Source organism: Scyliorhinus torazame, chromosome 23 (genome assembly GCF_047496885.1).
Source record: "Scyliorhinus torazame isolate Kashiwa2021f chromosome 23, sScyTor2.1, whole genome shotgun sequence".
Lineage (NCBI taxonomy): Eukaryota > Metazoa > Chordata > Chondrichthyes > Carcharhiniformes > Scyliorhinidae > Scyliorhinus > Scyliorhinus torazame.
Genome location: NC_092729.1, coordinates 14,348,117 through 14,365,824, shown reverse-complemented (window position 1 = coordinate 14,365,824; position 17,708 = coordinate 14,348,117). Strand labels below are relative to the sequence as shown.

The 17,708-nt window shown below is 50.9% G+C and overlaps 1 non-coding gene and 3 pseudogenes across 1 annotated transcript; all 4 read left to right on the top strand.

Moving 5' to 3' along the window:
• The first annotated feature begins 6,633 nt into the window (after positions 1–6,633).
• LOC140399796 (U2 spliceosomal RNA) lies at positions 6,634–6,823 on the top strand. Its single transcript, XR_011937882.1, has one exon. It is a non-coding gene; the product is annotated as a U2 spliceosomal RNA (small nuclear RNA).
• A 4,138-nt stretch (positions 6,824–10,961) lies between these two features.
• Positions 10,962–11,139, top strand: LOC140399811 (U2 spliceosomal RNA; annotated as a pseudogene).
• Positions 11,140–13,087: 1,948 nt separating this feature from the next.
• LOC140399801 (U2 spliceosomal RNA) lies at positions 13,088–13,263 on the top strand (annotated as a pseudogene).
• Positions 13,264–15,214: 1,951 nt separating this feature from the next.
• LOC140399810 (U2 spliceosomal RNA) lies at positions 15,215–15,392 on the top strand (annotated as a pseudogene).
• Positions 15,393–17,708: the final 2,316 nt, after the last annotated feature.

Genomic DNA, 17,708 nt, shown 5'->3' with positions numbered 1-17,708 from the left:
ATTTTGTAATGTCTGCCATTTCAACTCAAACCTTTTTAATCTTCATTTCATTGGTTGTTATGCCCTAGTGAGGAGTGGCATCTCTACTTGTTGTCACCCTAAACTGTTATTCCAGTGAGTGATTGGTTTCACCTCTGCTGCCGAGTTGAACATGAAGTGGCAGATTTCCATTGGCTCCCCCTTTTTATTGTGATGGGCCAATTGGCACCTCTGGTCAATGACCTGACCTGTGCCCACAGTCACTGATGAATGCTGGCATTTATCGGTCATTTAATTAACATCGTGCTTGAAGCCGGATTCCTTTAGTCACTTTGAGCAATTAAAGTTACTTCTCAGTATTACAGTTTGGATGTTTCCTCACGGTTTTCCCACCATGAAAATGCACTTTCCACAAGGAGACTCTGATCTGTTACACACGCCCTCACACGTGCCATGTATTAGTTTGCATGACTACAGTTAACAAGTGACCGGTACAACAATGAATGCGGCCCCGCAGGTCAGCTGCCTTTATACTTCCTGTAAGGGGAGGAGCCATGGGCGAGCCCGTACATGCCCCGACATATCCCCCTGTGGGTGAAGACGTACAATGGCCCATAGGTGGAGCCCACAGGGTTAAACACGTAACGTAACGCGATACAGCAGTAAACTGATATCACAGTGCACTGGTGAATTAACAGTAGTTCCATTCACCACATTCACCCCCTGTTTAAAAAATGAAGTCCGGCGGGGGTGACGGGTTTACAGATTCAGTCGGTCTGGTTCCCGGATCGTACGTTGCGACAGCCGAAGCACTGGTGTTGCAGCCATTTCGGGGAGCTGTGGAGCTGGGCCCGGAGCGGGCACAGGCGTGGACTCCGGGAGCGGCTCTTCCGGAGCTTCATTCCTGTGGACCGGTGCGGCGGCTGGGAGGGAGCGCGAGAACCATATCGGGGTAGGGGTAGGGGCGCTGAACATGGGAGGTTGGACGGGACCTAGTGTGGGGGATGCAGCAGTGGCCGTGGTGTCGGAGCCTGTGGGCGCCAGGTCACGGAGGGAGACGGTATCCTGCCGGCCATCGGGGTGTCTGATATACGCATAGTGTGGGTTGGAGTGCAGGAGCTGGACCCTCTCTACCAGGGGGTCGGCCTTATGGCTCCGAACATGTTTTCGGAGGAGGACTGGACCCGGTGTCATCAGCCATAATGGAAGCGAGGCCCCTGAGGTAGCTCCCCTAGGGAAAACAAACAAACGGTCACGAGGGGTCTGGTTTGTGGCCGTGCAAAGGAGGGACCTAATAGAGTGGAGCGCATCGGGGAGGACCTCCTGCCAGTGGGAAACCGGGAGATTCCTGGACCGTAGGGTCAGTAGGACGGTCTTCCAGACCATCGCGTTCTCCACCTGCCCGTTTCCCCTGGGGTTATGGCTGGTAGTCCTGCTCGAGGTGATGCCCTTACTGAGCAGGTACTGACGCAGTTCGTCGCTCATGGACGACGAGCCCCGGTCGCTGTGGACATAACTGGGGAAACCGAACAGGGTGAAGACACTATGCAGGGCTTTGATGACTGTGGGAGTGGTCATATCGGGGCAGGGGATGGCAAACGGGAAACGGGAGAACTCGTTTATGATGTTCAGGAAGTACGTGTTGCGGTTATTCGAGGGGAGGGGCCCTTTGAAATCGATACTGAGGCGTTCAAAGGGCCGGGATGCCTTTACCAGGTGGGCCTTATCCGGTCGATAGAAGTGTGGTTTACACTCCGCACAGATCTGGCAGTCCCTGGTTACAGCTTTGACCTCCTCGATGGAGTAGGGCAGGTTACGGGCCTTGATGTAGTGGGTGAGCCGGGTGACCCCAGGGTGGCAGAGGTCATCGTGAATAGCCCGTAGTTGGTCATCTTGCGCGCTGGCGCACGTGCCGCGGGACAGGGCATCTGGGGGCTCGTTGAGCTTCCCAGGGCGATATACTATGTCGTAGTTATAGGTGGAGAGCTCGATCCTCCATCTCAAGATCTTGTCCTTCTTGGTCTTGCCCCGCTGCGTATTGTCAAACATAAAGGCAACCGATCGTTGGTCGGTGATGAGGGTAAACCTCCTACCAGCGAGGTAGCGCCCCCAGTGCCGCACGGCTTCTACGATGGCTTGGGCTTCTTTTTCGACCAAGGAGTGTCGAATTTCGGAGGTGGTGAGGGTGCGGGATAAAAACGCTACCGGTCTGCCTGCTTGGTTGAGGGTGGCGGCGAGAGCGACCTCTGAGGCGTCGCTCTCCACCTGGAAGGGGGCGGACTCGTCCACCGTGCGCATCGTGACTTTGGCGATGTCCGCCTTGATGCAGCTGAAGGCCTGGCGAGCCTCGGCTGCCAGTGGAAAGAGGGTGGCCTTAAATCGCGGGGGGGCTTTGTCCGCATCCTGGGGGACCCACTGGGTGTAATAGGAGAAAAATCCAAGGCACCTCTTCGGGGCCTTGGGACAGTGAGGGAGAGGGAGTTGTAGGAGGGGGCGCAGACGGTCAGGGTCGGGCCCTAGGACCCCGTTCTCCACGACGTAGCCGAGGATGGCTAGTCTGGTTGTGTGGAAAACGCATTTCTCCTTGTTGTAGGTGATGTTGAGTTTTTGGGCGGTTTGGAGAAATCGGTGGAGGTTGGCGTCGTGGTCCTGCTGATCATGGCCGCAGATGGTGACGTTGTCCAAGTACGGAAACATGGCCCTCAGCCCGTGCTGGTCCACCATTCGGTCCATTGTTCGTTGGAACACCGAAACCCCGTTTGTGACGCCAAAGGGGACCCGGAGGAAATGGAAAAGGCGGCCGTCTGCCTCAAACGCCGTGTCGTGGCGGTCCTCCGGGCGGATTGGGAGCTGGTGATATTCAGACTTCAGATCTACCGTAGAGACCACACGGTAGTGCGCGATCTGATTTACCATGTCTGCAATCCGGGGAAGGGGGTACGCATCGAGTTGCGTAAACCGGTTAATGGTCTGGCTGTAATCAACCACCATCCGGAACTTTCCCCCGGTCTTGACGACCACCACCTGAGCTCTCCGGGGGCTATTGCTGGCCTCTATGACCCCTTCCCGCAAGAGAGGCTGGACCTCGGACCTAATGAACGTCCTGTCCTGCAGCTATACCGCCTGCTTCTGGTGGCTACTGGCTTGCAATCGGCGGTGAGGTTCGCAAAGAGGGGGGGAGGGTCGATTTTTAGGATCGCGAGGCTGCATATGGTGAGCGGGGGCAGGGGCCCCCCGAATTTAAGAGTTAGGCTCCTGAGACTGCACTGAAAATTGAGTCCTAAGAGGAGAGAAGCGCAGAGGTCTGGGAGCACATCTAGTTTAAAATTAGCGTGCTCAGCGCCCTGGCCCGCTAGGGTTGCAGTAGTGCACCCTTGGATTGGCACCAAGTGCGACCCAGAGGCAAGGGAGATAGTTTGTCGCGTCGGGAATATTGGGAGCGTGCAGCGTCTTACCATGTCCGGGTGAATGAATCTCTCGGTGCTCCCGGAGTCGAAACGGCAAGGTGTCTCGTACCCGTTTACCCGGACGGCCATCATGGAGCTCCGGGGGTGCTTCGGTCGCGACTGGTCCAGGGTGACCGCGCTGAGCTGGGGGTAGCCGGCGGCGTGATCGGAGGTGCTGGGGCCCACGAAAGAATGAGCAGAATGGTGCTTAAATTGAGCGTAAGATTGACACGAATCAGCACTCAAATAACAAATTGCCTGTTGATTACAGTGCAACTATACATTTTGGTACCACAGAAGAAAACTGCAATTAAAAACAGAAGCACTTTGAAGTAGACAATGGCTAAAGAGAGAAGCTTTGCAGGCAACGCTTCACCCCGCATTTTCCCGACCTTCCACTGGTGGGATCCTCTCGTCCCATCAAAGTCGACTCCCCTTTGACAGGATCCCCAGCGGTGAGAAGAGCGATCCACGCAAATAGCCTGAGACATCGATGGGAGCAGAACATCCCGCCAGTGACCAATGTCGGGTCTTCTGGAAAATGCTCGGGGGGGGGGGGGGGGGGGGGGAGGGGGATCTTGCCCCTAGCTTGAAGATGTCCTGTGAGATTGGTGACTGGTAAATCGATTCAGCAAATCAAAATACGATGGTGGGCATGAGAGGAGAGCATGAATCGAGAGAGCATAGTTAGCACTGTGGCCTCACAGCGCCAGGGACCCGGGTTCGATTCCCCACTGGGTCACTGTCTGTGCGGAGTCTGCACATTCTCCCCATGTCTGCGTGGGTTTCCTCCGGATGCTCCAGCTTCCTCCCTCAGTCCAAAGACGGGCAGGTTAGGTGGATTGGCCGGGAGTGCAGGAGGCGAAAGAGGCCGGTATTCTGGCCTTTGCGTCCCTGGTAGCCCGGCGGAGGATCTTGTTAGTGTGGAAAGATGCGAAGCCCCCCAGTGTGGAAGCCTGGATAAATGACATGGCAGGGTTCATCAAGCTGGAGAGGATAAAGTTTGCCTTGAGAGGGTCAGTGCAGGGGTTCTTCAGGTGGTGGCAACCGTTCCTAGACTATCTCGCGGAGCATTAGATGGAGCAGCAGCAGCAACCCAGGGAGAGGTGGGGGGTCTCTTTCGGGGGGGGTATATGGGTGTGCGGGGGGGGTGGTTTCCGAGGGGCACTTGAAAAAGGAAAAACATAAACATATGGGAAAGTCAATCTGTGCGGGAGGAACCCACTGTACAAGTTCTGTATTATGTTGGATTGATATGTTTCTGTCTTGTTCTGGTACTTTTCTTTTCAGTTTTTTTGTTACGGGGGGGGGGGGCGGTTTGAATGGTTGAAAATTGTTGTTGAAAAATTCTGAATAAACATTATTTTTTTTAAAAAGGTTAGGTGGATTGGCCGTGCTAAATTGTCCCAAAAGGTTAGGAGGGGTTATTGAGTTACGGGGATAGGGTGGAAGTGAGGGCTTAAGTGGTTTGGTGCAGACTCGATGGGCCGAATTGCCTCCTTCTGCACTGTATATTCTATGTTCTAACGTTGAAATGAAAATTGGTAATGCTGGGTAAACAGCAGGTCTGGTACCAGCTGTGGAGGGAAGAAATAGAGCTCATGTGACCCTTCCACAGAACTTTTCATTTCATAGAAATTACAGTGCAGAAGGAGGCCATTCGGCCCAACGAGTCTGCACCGCCTCTTGGAAAGAGCACCCTATCCAAGGTCAACACCTCCACCCTATCCCCATAACGTAGTAACCCCACCCAACACTAAGGGCAATTTTGAACACTAAGGGCAATTGATCACGGCCAATCCACCTAACCTGCACATCTTTGGACTATGGGAGGAAACCAGAGCACCCGGAGGAAACCCACGCACACACGGGGAGGATGTGCAGACTCCGCACAGACAGTGACCCAAGCCGGAATCGAACCTGGGACCCTGGAGCTGTGAAGCAATTGTGCTAGCCACAAGGCTACCGTGCTGAAGAGGGATAGAAATGTAATAATTACAGAGGTGGGTGGGGCAGAATGGAAGGCCAGAGCTAAGGAGAGATTGACAAAGATGTCACGGTCATGAGACAAGTGGGGTGTTAATGGTGCCATCGAGGGGGTGGGGGGGGGGTGTTAATAGCGGCATAAAGGTGAGAGATATCAGAATGTGTTAATAGGAGAACAGAGGTCAGTGCTCAGTGGGAGCACTGTGGGGAAGGGCTGGGGTTGTACTGGGACCAGCGAAGGGAACCAAGGAAACAAAAAAGAAAGGTATTTTGAAAAGTTGGAAGAGATCTCTGTGAATGCCGGACACGCACCATCCTCATGAGGGAAAAGGCATGCACAGTAATGGAGTAAAGAAATCAGTCTGAAGAAGGACATGAAATAAACATTCCAGAATGGAGGTGCAGGAAACAGACCAAGTAGAAATAAAGAGAAAATAACTTGGTCGAATTCTGAATTCTAAGAGAAAATGCTGGAAACACACAGCAGACACAAAGGGGACAAAACCACCCCCACTCCGCAGTGTCCCTATACGTCCATTCCTCCTCCCTGAAGCTGACAGGACTGCCAAATGAATCCCCAACACTCCTATTTTTAATAGCACAGCACGAGTGGTTAGAATCTGCAATGCGCTGCCTGAGAGTTTCAACAATAAGAAGACTTCCAACACCAGGTTAAAGTCCAACAGGTTTGTTTCAAATCACTTGCTTCCGGAGCGCTGCTCCTTCCAAACCTGTTGGACTTTAACCTGGTGTTGTCAGACTCCTTACTGTGCCCACCCCAGTCCAACGCCGGCATCTCCACATCCTGAGAGTTCCAAGCCTGCCTTTCAAAAGGGGAATTATCTGAAGGGGAAATGTTCGCGGGGCTCTGGGAGAAGGCAGGGCGAGTGGCAGCAGCCGAGTTCCTTCCCCCTGCTGCTGCCCATTCAAGGGTTTTCCCCAAAGCTGGCCTGCGACAGTGACGTGCGTGTGGATCGGCACCGCCCGCGCCCATCCGATTGGCGGCCCGCTCCTCATCTACATACGTGTCACGCGGTCCGGCTGAATAAGGGGGAAAGAGGCCGGTTCTGTAAATGTGAATCTCCTGTTCCGATGAGAAAGGCCAGCAGCAATAAGCCAAGAGGGAAGGTCTCAGTGTTGACATCGGAAAGGCTTTGAATGCTGTCAGTCCGCTGTAAAAGAGGGAAGGCATAAGGCACTTGGGCAACTCCAAGCGCTGGGCATCGCTTCTCGGCCTTTTGGCTCAGATCAAGTGTAGTTTCTGTTCTTTTCAGTTTAATATCTGGAACGTCCCTTATCGGGGACCGTGTATTAAATTGATTTTTAGAGCAGGGAGATGGACCTGGGGCTTGCTCTGTCCACTCCACGCATCGACCTGATATTGCAGTATCTCCAGGAATGGTGCACACACCCCTTTATGGGGAATTTCCAAGTCAAAAAACAGATTGCACACACAAAGCTGCCCTTTATCTTCTTTTTCTTTCATCCTCTTCACTCACAAAACGAAATTACTGCCCATTCTCCACATCCCACACACTCAATGCACCGCACTGCATCACCACTCTTTCTCAGCTTTGACAGCGAGTCAGCGGACTCAAAACCTCTTTCCTCTCCCGACAGATGCTGCCAGACTTGCTCAGATTTTACAGCACTTTCTCCTTCCTTTCTGCCTTGCCACTTTGCTTCGCACAACACCTCCTGCTGCCCAGCCAAAGTGCTCTTGTATCTAAGCCAGCTCCGAGGCAGCGGAGGCTCTCAAGACAAGGCCTCCCCGTACAGGGACCACGTCGCCGCCTGACGCTCAGGTCCCGTGTCGGTACGCAGGCTCTTGAACGCCTGCGACCAGTTTGAACTGGCCAAGGTAATCCGCGGCAAGGGCGAGGCCATGTTCTTTGGTAACTGGGCCGACCGGCCCTTTGTCCCCTTTACCATCAGGTCAGATTACCTGAAGGTGCTGGGGACATGGTTCGGAGTGTCTGGGGCGTGCACCAAAAGCTGGGCGGAGCGCATCGCCAAGATACGACAGATACTGGGCTGGTGGGAGCAACGTTCCCTCTCCATTGCGGGCAAAACCCTGGTCATCAGGCGTCAGGTACTCTCGGTGTTGCTGTACGTGGCGCAGGTCTGGCCCATTGCCCAACCCCACACCACAGCAGTCACCCGAGCCATCTTTAAGTTCGTCTGGAGATCCAAGATGGACCATGTCCGAAGGGACACTATGTACAAATCTCTGAATAGAACATAGAACATAGAACATAGAAAATACAGCACAGAACAGGCCCATCGGCCCACGATGTTGTGCCGAACCTTTGTCCTAGATTAATCATAGATTATCATTGAATTTACAGTGCAGAAGGAGGCAATTCGGCCCTTTGAGTCTGCACCGGCTCTTGGAAAGAGCACCATACCCAAACCCAACACCTCCACCCAACACCAAGGGCAATTTGGACATTAAGGGCAATTTATCATTGGCCAATTCACCTAACCCGCACATCTTTGGACTGTGGGAGGAAACCGGAGCACCCGGAGGAAACCCACGCAGACACGGGGAGGACGTGCAGACTCCGCACAGACAATGACCCAAGCCGGAATCGAACCTGGGACCATGGAGCTGTGAAGCAATTGCGCTATCCACAATGCTACCGTGCTGCCCTTAAGAACAAATAAATCTACACTATATCATTTTACCGTCATCCATGTACCTATCCAACAGCTGCTTGAAGGTCCCTAATGTTTCCGACTCAACTACTTCCACAGGCAGTGCATTCCATGCCCCCACTACTCTCTGGGTAAAGAACCTACCTCTGATATCCCTCCTATATCTTCCACCTTTCACCTTAAATTTATGTCCCCTTGTAATGGTGTGTTCCACCCAGGGAAAAAGTCTCTGACTGTCTACTCTATCTATTCCCCTGATCATCTTATAAACCTCTATCAAGTCGCCCCTCATCCTTCTCCGCTCTAATGAGAAAAGGCCTAGCACCCTCAACCTTTCCTCGTAAGACCTACTCTCCATTCCAGGCAACATCCTGGTAAATCTTCTTTGCACCTTTTCCAGAGCTTCCACATCCTTCCTAAAATGAGGCGACCAGAACTGTACACAGTACTCCAAATGTGGCCTTACCAAAGTTTTGTACATCTGCATCATCACCTCACGGCTCTTAAATTCAATCCCTCTGTAAATGAACGCGAGCACACCATAGGCCTTCTTCACAGCTCTATCCACTTGAGTGGCAACTTTCAAAGATGTATGAACATAGACCCCAAGATCTCTCTGCTCCTCCACATTGCCAAGAACTCTACCGTTAACCCTATATTCCGCATTCATATTTGTCCTTCCAAAATGGACAACCTCACACTTTTCAGGGTTAAACTCCATCTGCCACTTCTCAGCCCAGCTCTGCATCCTACCTATGTCTCGTTGCAGCCGACAACAGCCCTCCTTACTATCCACAACTCCACCAATCTTCGTATTGTCTGCAAATTTACTGACCCACCCTTCAACTCCCTCATCCAAGTCATTAATGAAAATCACAAACAGCAGAGGACCCAGAACTGATCCCTGCGGTACGCCACTGGTAACTGGGATCCAGGCTGAATATTTGCCATCCACCACCACTCTCTGACTTCTATCGGTTAGCCAGTTCGTTATCCAACTGGCCAAATTTCCCACTATCCCATGCCTCCTTACTTTCTGCATAAGCCTACCATGGGGAACTTTATCAAATGCCTTACTAAAATCCATGTACACTACATCCACTGCTTTACCTTCATCCACATGCTTGGTCACCTCCTCAAAGAATTCAATAAGATTTGTAAGGCAAGACCTACCCCTCACAAATCCGTGCTGACTATCCCTAATCAAGCAGTGTCTTTCCAGATGCTCAGAAATCCTATCCTTCAGTACCCTTTCCATTACTTTGCCTACCACCGAAGTAAGACTAACTGGCCTGTAATTCCCAGGGTTATCCCTTGTTCCTTTTTTGAACAGGGGCACGACATTCGCCACTCTCCAATCCCCTGGTACCACCCCTGTTGACAGTGAGGACGAGAAGATCATTGCCAACGGCTCTGCAATTTCATCTCTTGCTTCCCATAGAATCCTTGGATATATCCCGTCAGGCCCGGGGGACTTGTCTATCCTCAAGTTGTTCAAAATGCCCAACACATCTTCCTTCCTGACAAGTATTTCCTCGAGCTTACCAATCTGTTTCACACTGTCCTCTCCAACAATATCGCCCCTCTCATTTGTAAATACAGAAGAAAAATACTCATTCAAGACTTCTCCTATCTCTTCAGACTCAATACGCAATCTTCCGCTTCTGTCCTTGATCGGACCTACCCTCGCTCTAGTCATTCTCATATTTCTCACATATGTGTAAAAGGCCTTGGGGTTTTCCTTGATCCTACCCGCCAAAGATTGAATAAGGGAGGGAGAAATGTATCCAGCGTCTCCCTCATCCTGATGGACACCTTTGTGTGTGACTGCATCAAGCTGTGCGTGGACCCCCAGTATGCAAACACCAAGTGTCACTACGTACTGAGGTTCTACCTGTCCCCGGTGTTATGAAGAATGGGCCTGGCCTCATTGCCGCGGAACGCTCCAAGTAGTTGGACCGTGCCTTACCACCTGTCCTTCGTGGAAAAGTTTTTGAAGGAAAACACCTTTGACCACAAGGCAATGAAGCAGTGGTCAGCACGTAATGTCCTCGAGGCCCTCGGGGAAAAGGAGACCGTGGAGGACGTTGGATGGTTCCCTGAGCAGACTGCCAGAGTCACCTGGCAGAACGCCTCATCACCAGAACTTACAAACAAGCACCAAGACCTAGCTTGGCTGGTGGTGAGAAGGGCCCTCCCTGTCAGATTCTTCATGCACACCCGAAGGCTCTGCACCAATGCACGCTGCCCTCGGAGTGGCTGTGGGGGAAATGAGACGGTCACACACCTCCTTGTGGAATGTGCCTTTGCAAAGAAGGTCTGGAGAGAGATGCAGTGGTATTTGTCAAGGTTTATCCCAAACAGATCTGTGACACAGGACTCTGTGCTCTACGGACTGTTTCCAGGGACACACACCGAGACAAATATCAATTGCTGCTGGAAGGTCATCAACTCGGTAAAAGACGCTCTTTGGTCTGCCCGAAACTTGCTGATCTTCCAGTGCAAAGAATTGTCCTCGACCGAGTGTTGCAGACTGGCACATTCCAAGGTCCAGGACTACGTGCTGAGGGACGCACTCAAGCTTGGGGCAGCTGCCGCCAAGGCGCAATGGGGAAAGACCACTGTGTAAAGTCTTTCCAGCAAATGTACACCGAGGGGCCGGTAACAGTGTAAACCCCCCTCGGTCTGGGCCACCAACACTCCAATGTATAAAACAAACATGCCACTGTAAATATTTAAGAAGGAATTGTAATGTAAAGAGTGATATGTGTACGACAATATCAAAAGTGAATGAAAGAAAGTCAAGGCAACATGTAACCCTGCCGGAAATGTACAGTCAAGACAATTTGAAATGTTTCTGTAATGCTCATGATAAATTTTTATGAATAAAGTATATTTTTTTGAAAAAAAAAAAAAAAAAATTTCTTTTCAGTTTAATATCTGGAATGTCCCTTATCGGGGACCGTATATTAAATTGATTTTTAGAGCATGGAGATGGACCCGGGGCTTGCTCCGTCCACTTCGCGCATCGACCTGATATTGCAGTATCTCCAGGAATGGTGCACACACCCCTTTATGGGGAATTTCCAAGTCAAAAAACAGATTGCACACACAAAGCTGCCCTTTATCTCCTTTTTCCTTCATACTCTTCACTCACAAAACAAAATTACTGCCCATTCTCCACATCCCACACACACAATGCACCGCACTGCATCACCACTCTTTCTCAGCTTTGACAGCGAGTCAGCGGACTCAAAACCTCTTTCCTCTCCTGACAGATGCTGCCAGACTTGCTCAGATTTTACAGCATTTTCTCCTTCCTTTCTGCCTTGCCACTTTGCTTCGCACAACACCTCCTGCTGCCCAGCCAAAGTGCTCTTGTATCTAAGCCAGCTCCGAGGCAGTGGAGGCTCTCAAGACAAGGCCTCCCCGTACAGGGACGACGTCGCCGCCTTCTGCTCAGATCCCGTGTCGGTACGCAGGCTCTTGAACGCCTGCGACCAGTTTGAACTGGCCAAGGTAATCCGCGGCAAGGGCGAGGCCATGTTCTTTGGTAACTGGGCCGACCGGCCCTCTGTCCCCTTTACCGTCAGGTCAGAGTACCCGAAGGTGCTGGGGACATGGTTCGGAGTGTCTGGGGCGTGCACCAAAAGCTGGGCGGAGCGCATCGCCAAGATACGACAGATACTGGGCTGGTGGGAGCAACGTTCCCTCTCCATTGCGGGCAAAACCCTGGTCATCAGGCGTCAGGTTCTCTCGGTGTTGCTGTACGTGGCGCAGGTCTGGCCCATTACCCAACCCCACACCACAGCAGTCACCCGAGCCATCTTTAAGTTCGTCTGGAGATCCAAGATGGACCGTGTCCGAAGGGACACCATGTACAAATCTCTGAATAAGGGAGGGAGAAATGTATCCAGCGTCTCCGTCATCCTGATGGCCACCTTTGTGTGTGACTGCATCAAGCTGTGCGTGGACCCCCAGTATGCAAACACCAAGTGTCACTATGTACTGAGGTTCTACCTGTCCCCGGTGTTACGAAGGATGGGCCCGGCCTCATTGCCGCGGAACGCTCCAAGTAGTTGGACCGTACCGTACCACCTGTCCCTCGTGGAATATTTTCCCCCAGAAAAACACCTTTGACCACAAGGCAATGAAGCAGTGGTCAGCACGTAATGTCCTCGAGGCCCTCGGGGAAAAGGAGACCGTTGAGGACGTTGGATGGTTCCCTGAGCAGACTGCCAGAGTCATCTGGCAGAACGCCTCATCACCAGAACTTTCAATCAAGCACCAAGACCTAGCCTGGCTGGTGGTGAGAAGGGCCGTCCCTGTCAGATTCTTCATGCACACCCGAAGGCTCTGCGCCAATGCACGCTGCCCTCGGAGTGGCTGTGGGGGAAATGAGACGGTGACACACCTCCTTGTGGAATGTGCCTTTGCAAAGAAGGTCTGGAGAGAGATGCAGTGGTATTTGTCAAGGTTCATCCCGAACAGATCTGTGACACAGGACTCTGTGCTCTACGGACTGTTTCCAGGGACACACACCGAGACAAACATCAACTGCTGCTGGAAGGTCATCATCTCGGTGAAAGACTCTCTTTGGTCTGCCCGAAACTTGCTGATCTTCCAGTGCAAAGAGCTGTCCTCGACCGAGTGTTGCAGACTGGCACATTCCAAGGTCCAGGATTACGTGCTGAGGGGCGCACTCAAGCTTGGGGCAGCTGCCGCCAAGGCGCAATGGGGAAAGACCACTGTGTAAAGTCTTTCCAGCAAAGGTACACCGAGGGGCGGGTAACAGTGTAAACCCCCTTGGTCTGGGCCACCAACACTCTAATGTATAAAACAAACATGACTTTGTAAATATTTAAGAAGGAATTGTAACGTAAAGAGTGATATGTGTATGATAATATCAAAATTGAATGGAAGAAAGTCAAGGCAATGTGTAACCCTGCCGGAAATGTACAGTCAAGACAATTTGAAATGTTTCTGTAATGCTTATGATAAATTTTTATGAATAAAGTATATTTTTTGGGAAAAAAAAAAATTCTGTTCTTTTCAGTTTAATATCTGGAATGTCCCTTATCGGGGACCATATATTAAATTGATTTTTAGAGCAGGGAGATGGACCCGGGGCTTGCTCTGTCCACTCCACGCATCGACCTGATATTGCAGTATCTCCAGGAATGGTGCACACCATCCCCCTTTATGGGGAATTTCCAAGTCAAAAAACAGATTGCACACACAAAGCTGCCCTTTATCTCCTTTTTCTTTCATCCTCTTCACTCACAAAACGAAATTACTGCCCATTCTCCACATCCCACACACTCAATGCACCGCACTGCATCACCACTCTTTCTCAGCTTTGACAGAGAGTCAGCGGACTCAAAACCTCTTTCCTCTCCCGACAGATGCTGCCAGACTTGCTCAGATTTTACAGCATTTTCTCCTTCCTTTCTGCCTTGCCACTTTGCTTCGCACAACACCTCCTGCTGCCCAGCCAAAGTGCTCTTGTATCTAACCAGCTCCGAGGCAGCGGAGGAACTCAAGACAAGGCCTCCCCGTACAGGGACGACGTCGCCGCCTGCCGCTCAGATCCCGTGTCGGTACGCAGGCTCTTGAACGCCTGCGACCAGTTTGAACAGGCCAAGGTAATCCGCGGCAAGGGCGAGGCCGTGTTCTTTGGTAACTGGGCCGACCGGCCCTTTGTCCCCTTTACCGTCAGGTCAGATTACCTGAAGGTGCTGGGGACATGGTTCGGAGTGGCTGGGGCGTGCACCAAAAGCTGGGCGGAGCGCATCGCCAAGATACGACAGATACTGGGCTGGTGGGAGCAACGTTCCCTCTCCATTGCGGGCAAAACCCTGGTCATCAGGCGTCAGGTACTCTCGGTGTTGCTGTACGTGGCGCAGGTCTGGCCCATTACCCAACCCCACACCACAGCAGTCACCCGAGCCATCTTTAAGTTCGTCTGGAGATCCAAGATGGACAATGTCCGAAGGGACACCATGTACAAATCTCTGAATAAGGGAGGGAGAAATGTATCCAGCGTCTCCCTCATCCTGATGGCCACCTTTGTGTGTGACTGCATCAAGCTGTGCATGGACCCCCAGTATGCAAACACCAAGTGTCACTACGTACTGAGGTTCTACCTGTCCCCGGTGTTACAAAGGATGGGCCCGGCCTCATTGCCGCGGAACGCTCCAAGTAGTTGGACCGTACCGTACCACCTGTCCCTCGTGGAATATTTCCCCCCAGAAAAACACCTTTGACCACAAGGCAATGAAGCAGTGGTCAGCACGTAATGTCCTCGAGGCCCTCGGGGAAAAGCAGACCGTAGAGGACGTTGGATAGTTCCCTGAGCAGACTGCCAGAGTCATCTGGCAGAACGCCTCATCACCAGAACTTTCAAACAAGCACCAAGACGTAGCCTGGATGGTGGTGAGAAGGGCCGTCCCTGTCAGATTCTTCATGCACACCCAAAGGCTCTGCGCCAATGCACGCTGCCCTCGGAGTGGCTGTGGGGGAAATGAGACGGTCACACACCTCCTTGTGGAATGTGCCTTTGCAAAGAAGGTCTGGAGAGAGATGCAGTGGTATTTGTCAAGGTTCATCCCGAACAGATCTGTGACACAGGACTCTGTGCTCTACGGACTGTTTCCAGGGGGACACACCGAGACAAATGTCAACTGCTGCTGGAAGGTCATCAACTCGGTGAAAGACTCTCTTTGGTCTGCCCGAAACTTGCTGATCTTCCAGTGCAAAGAGCTGTCCTCGACCGAGTGTTGCAGACTGGCACATTCCAAGGTCCAGGACTACGTGCTGAGGGACGCACTCAAGCTTGGGGCAGCTGCCGCCAAGGCGCAATGGGGAAAGACCACTGTGTAAGGTCTCTCCAGCAAATGTACACCGAGGGGTGGGTAACAGTGTAAACCCCCCTCGGTCTGGGCCACCAACACTCTAATGTACAAAAGAAACATGACTTTGTAAATATTTAAGAAGGAATTGTAATGTAAAGAGTGATATGTGTATGATAATATCAAAATTGAATGGAAGAAAGTCAAGGCAATGTGTAACTCTGCCGGAAATGTACAGTCAAGACAATTTGAAATGTTTCTGTAATGCTTATGATAAATTTTTATGAATAAAGTATATTTTTTGGGAAAAAAAAAAAAATTCTGTTCTTTTCAGTTTAATATCTGGAATGTCCCTTATCGGGGACCATATATTAAATTGATTTTTAGAGCAGAGAGATGGACCCGGGACTTGCTCTGTCCACTCCACGCATCGACCTGATATTGCAGTATCTCCAGGAATGGTGCACACACCCCTTTATGGGGAATTTCCAAGTCAAAAAACAGATTGCACACAGAAAGCTGCCCTTTATCTCCTTTTTCTTTCATCCTCTTCACTCACAAAACAAAATTACTGCCCATTCTCCACATCCCGCACACTCAATGCACCGCACTGCATCACCACTCTTTCTCAGCTTTGACAGAGAGTCAGCGGACTCAAAACCTCTTTCCTCTCCCGACAGATGCTGCCAGACTTGCTCAGATTTTACAGCACTTTCTCCTTCCTTTCTGCCTTGCCACTTTGCTTCGCACAACACCTCCTGCTGCCCAGCCAAAGTGCTCTTGTATCTAAGCCAGCTCCGAGGCAGCGGAGGCACTCAAGACAAGGCCTCCCCGTACAGGGACGACGTCGGCGCCTGCCGCTCAGATCCCGTGTCGGTACGCAGGCTCTTGAACGCCTGCGACCAGTTTGAACTGGCCAAGGTAATCCGCGGCAAGGGCGAGGCCGTGTTCTTTGGTAACTGGGCCGACCGGCCCTTTGTCCCCTTTACCGTCAGGTCAGATTACCTGAAGGTGCTGGGGACATGGTTCGGAGTGGCTGGGGAGTGTCCAACATTGCCCTTAGTGTTGGGTGGGGTTACTGGGTTATGGGGATAAGGTGGAGGTGTTGACCTTGGGTAGGGTGCTCTTTCCAAGAGCCGGTGCAGACTCGATGGGCCGAATGGCCTCCTTCCGCACTGTAAATTCTATGAATATAGAGAGGGAGATACAGAGACAAATCTACAGATAGAAATGCAGAGAGAGGGAGATACAGAGAGAGAAAGCGATACAGAGATATAAATAGAGATACAGAGAGAGAGATACAGAGAGAGAGATACAGAGAGAGAGATACAGAGGGAGAGATACAGAGAAAGAGCGAGGGGCATCGAGAGAGTGATCCAGAGTGAGAGAGAGAGAGATACAGACAGAGAGATGCAGAGAGAGATATACAACGACCGAGAGAGATACCGCGATCGAGAGAGATACTTATACAGAAAAAAGGAGACAGAGATACAGGGAGAGATGCAGAGAAAGACATACAGAGAAAGAGATACAAAGAGAGAGAAATATTGTTCGAGAGATACAGGGAAAGAGAGGGTAAAGAGAGCGAGATAAATACAAAGACACATTGAGTGAGAGATATGGAGAGATATCCAGGCAGAGGTGTACAGAGAGAGAGACCCAGTCAGCGGGAGAGACTGAAAGGCATTCGGATTGAGAGACACAGAGAGAGATACAGAGAGAGAGATACAGAAAGAGAGTGATACAGATATATATATATATATCTGCACCTGTCTCTCTATGTCTCTCAATCCGAAACTCTCTCTCTGTTTATAGATATATATTTATCTATAAAATATATTTATATATATATATATATATATAGAGAGAGAGAGAGAGAGAGAGAATGAGAGAGCGCCAGGGGAAGAGAAATAAGGGGAAAGAGATACAGATATATATATACATAGAGAGAGAGAGGTGCAGATGTAGAGATGCAGAGAAACAGATCCAGTGAGCAACACGGACTTCATGGAGAGAGAGATACGGAGATAGTTACAGAGTTAGAAAAAGAAACAGAGAGAGAGATATAAAGATAGATACAGAGGGAGAGGGATACAGAGGGAGGGAAACAGAGAGCGAGAGAGATACAGAGAGCGAGGGACAGAGAGAGACAAAGAGAGCGAGGTACAGGGAGAGAGTTGCAGAGTTACACACATGAAGAGATGCAGATACAGAGACCGGGTGAGAGAGAGAGAGAGAGACAGAGAGAGAGAGAGAGACAGAGAGAGATCTCCAGTGAGCGAGACACACACAGAGGGAGAGAGACTTAATAGAGAGAGATCTAAGGAAAGAGTTACAGAGAGAGAAAACGATACAGATGGAGAGATATAGAGCGAGATACAGAGGGGGTGGGGTGGGGCAGAGAGAGATAGACAGAGAGAGAGAGAGATATTCAGAGAGAGGTACAGATATGGGGTCACAGAGAATGAGATTCACTAAGCGAGAGGGACTTCATAGAGAGAGAGATACGGAGAGAGTTACAGAGTAAGAAAGGTACAGAAAGTGATATCGAGAGAGAAACAGAGGGAGAGAGATACGGAGAGAGAGGGAAACAGAGAAAGTTTCAGAGAAAGATACAAATAGTGTGAAATACAGAAATAGAGATACAGAGAGTAACAAAGGGTGAGACGTACAGAGATAGAGGCAGAAAGATAGAGAGGTACAGAGCAAGAGTGATGCACAGAGCGTGGTATGTACAGAAAGAGGTACGTAAAGAACGAAAGTCACAGAAAGTGATGCAGAGATAGAG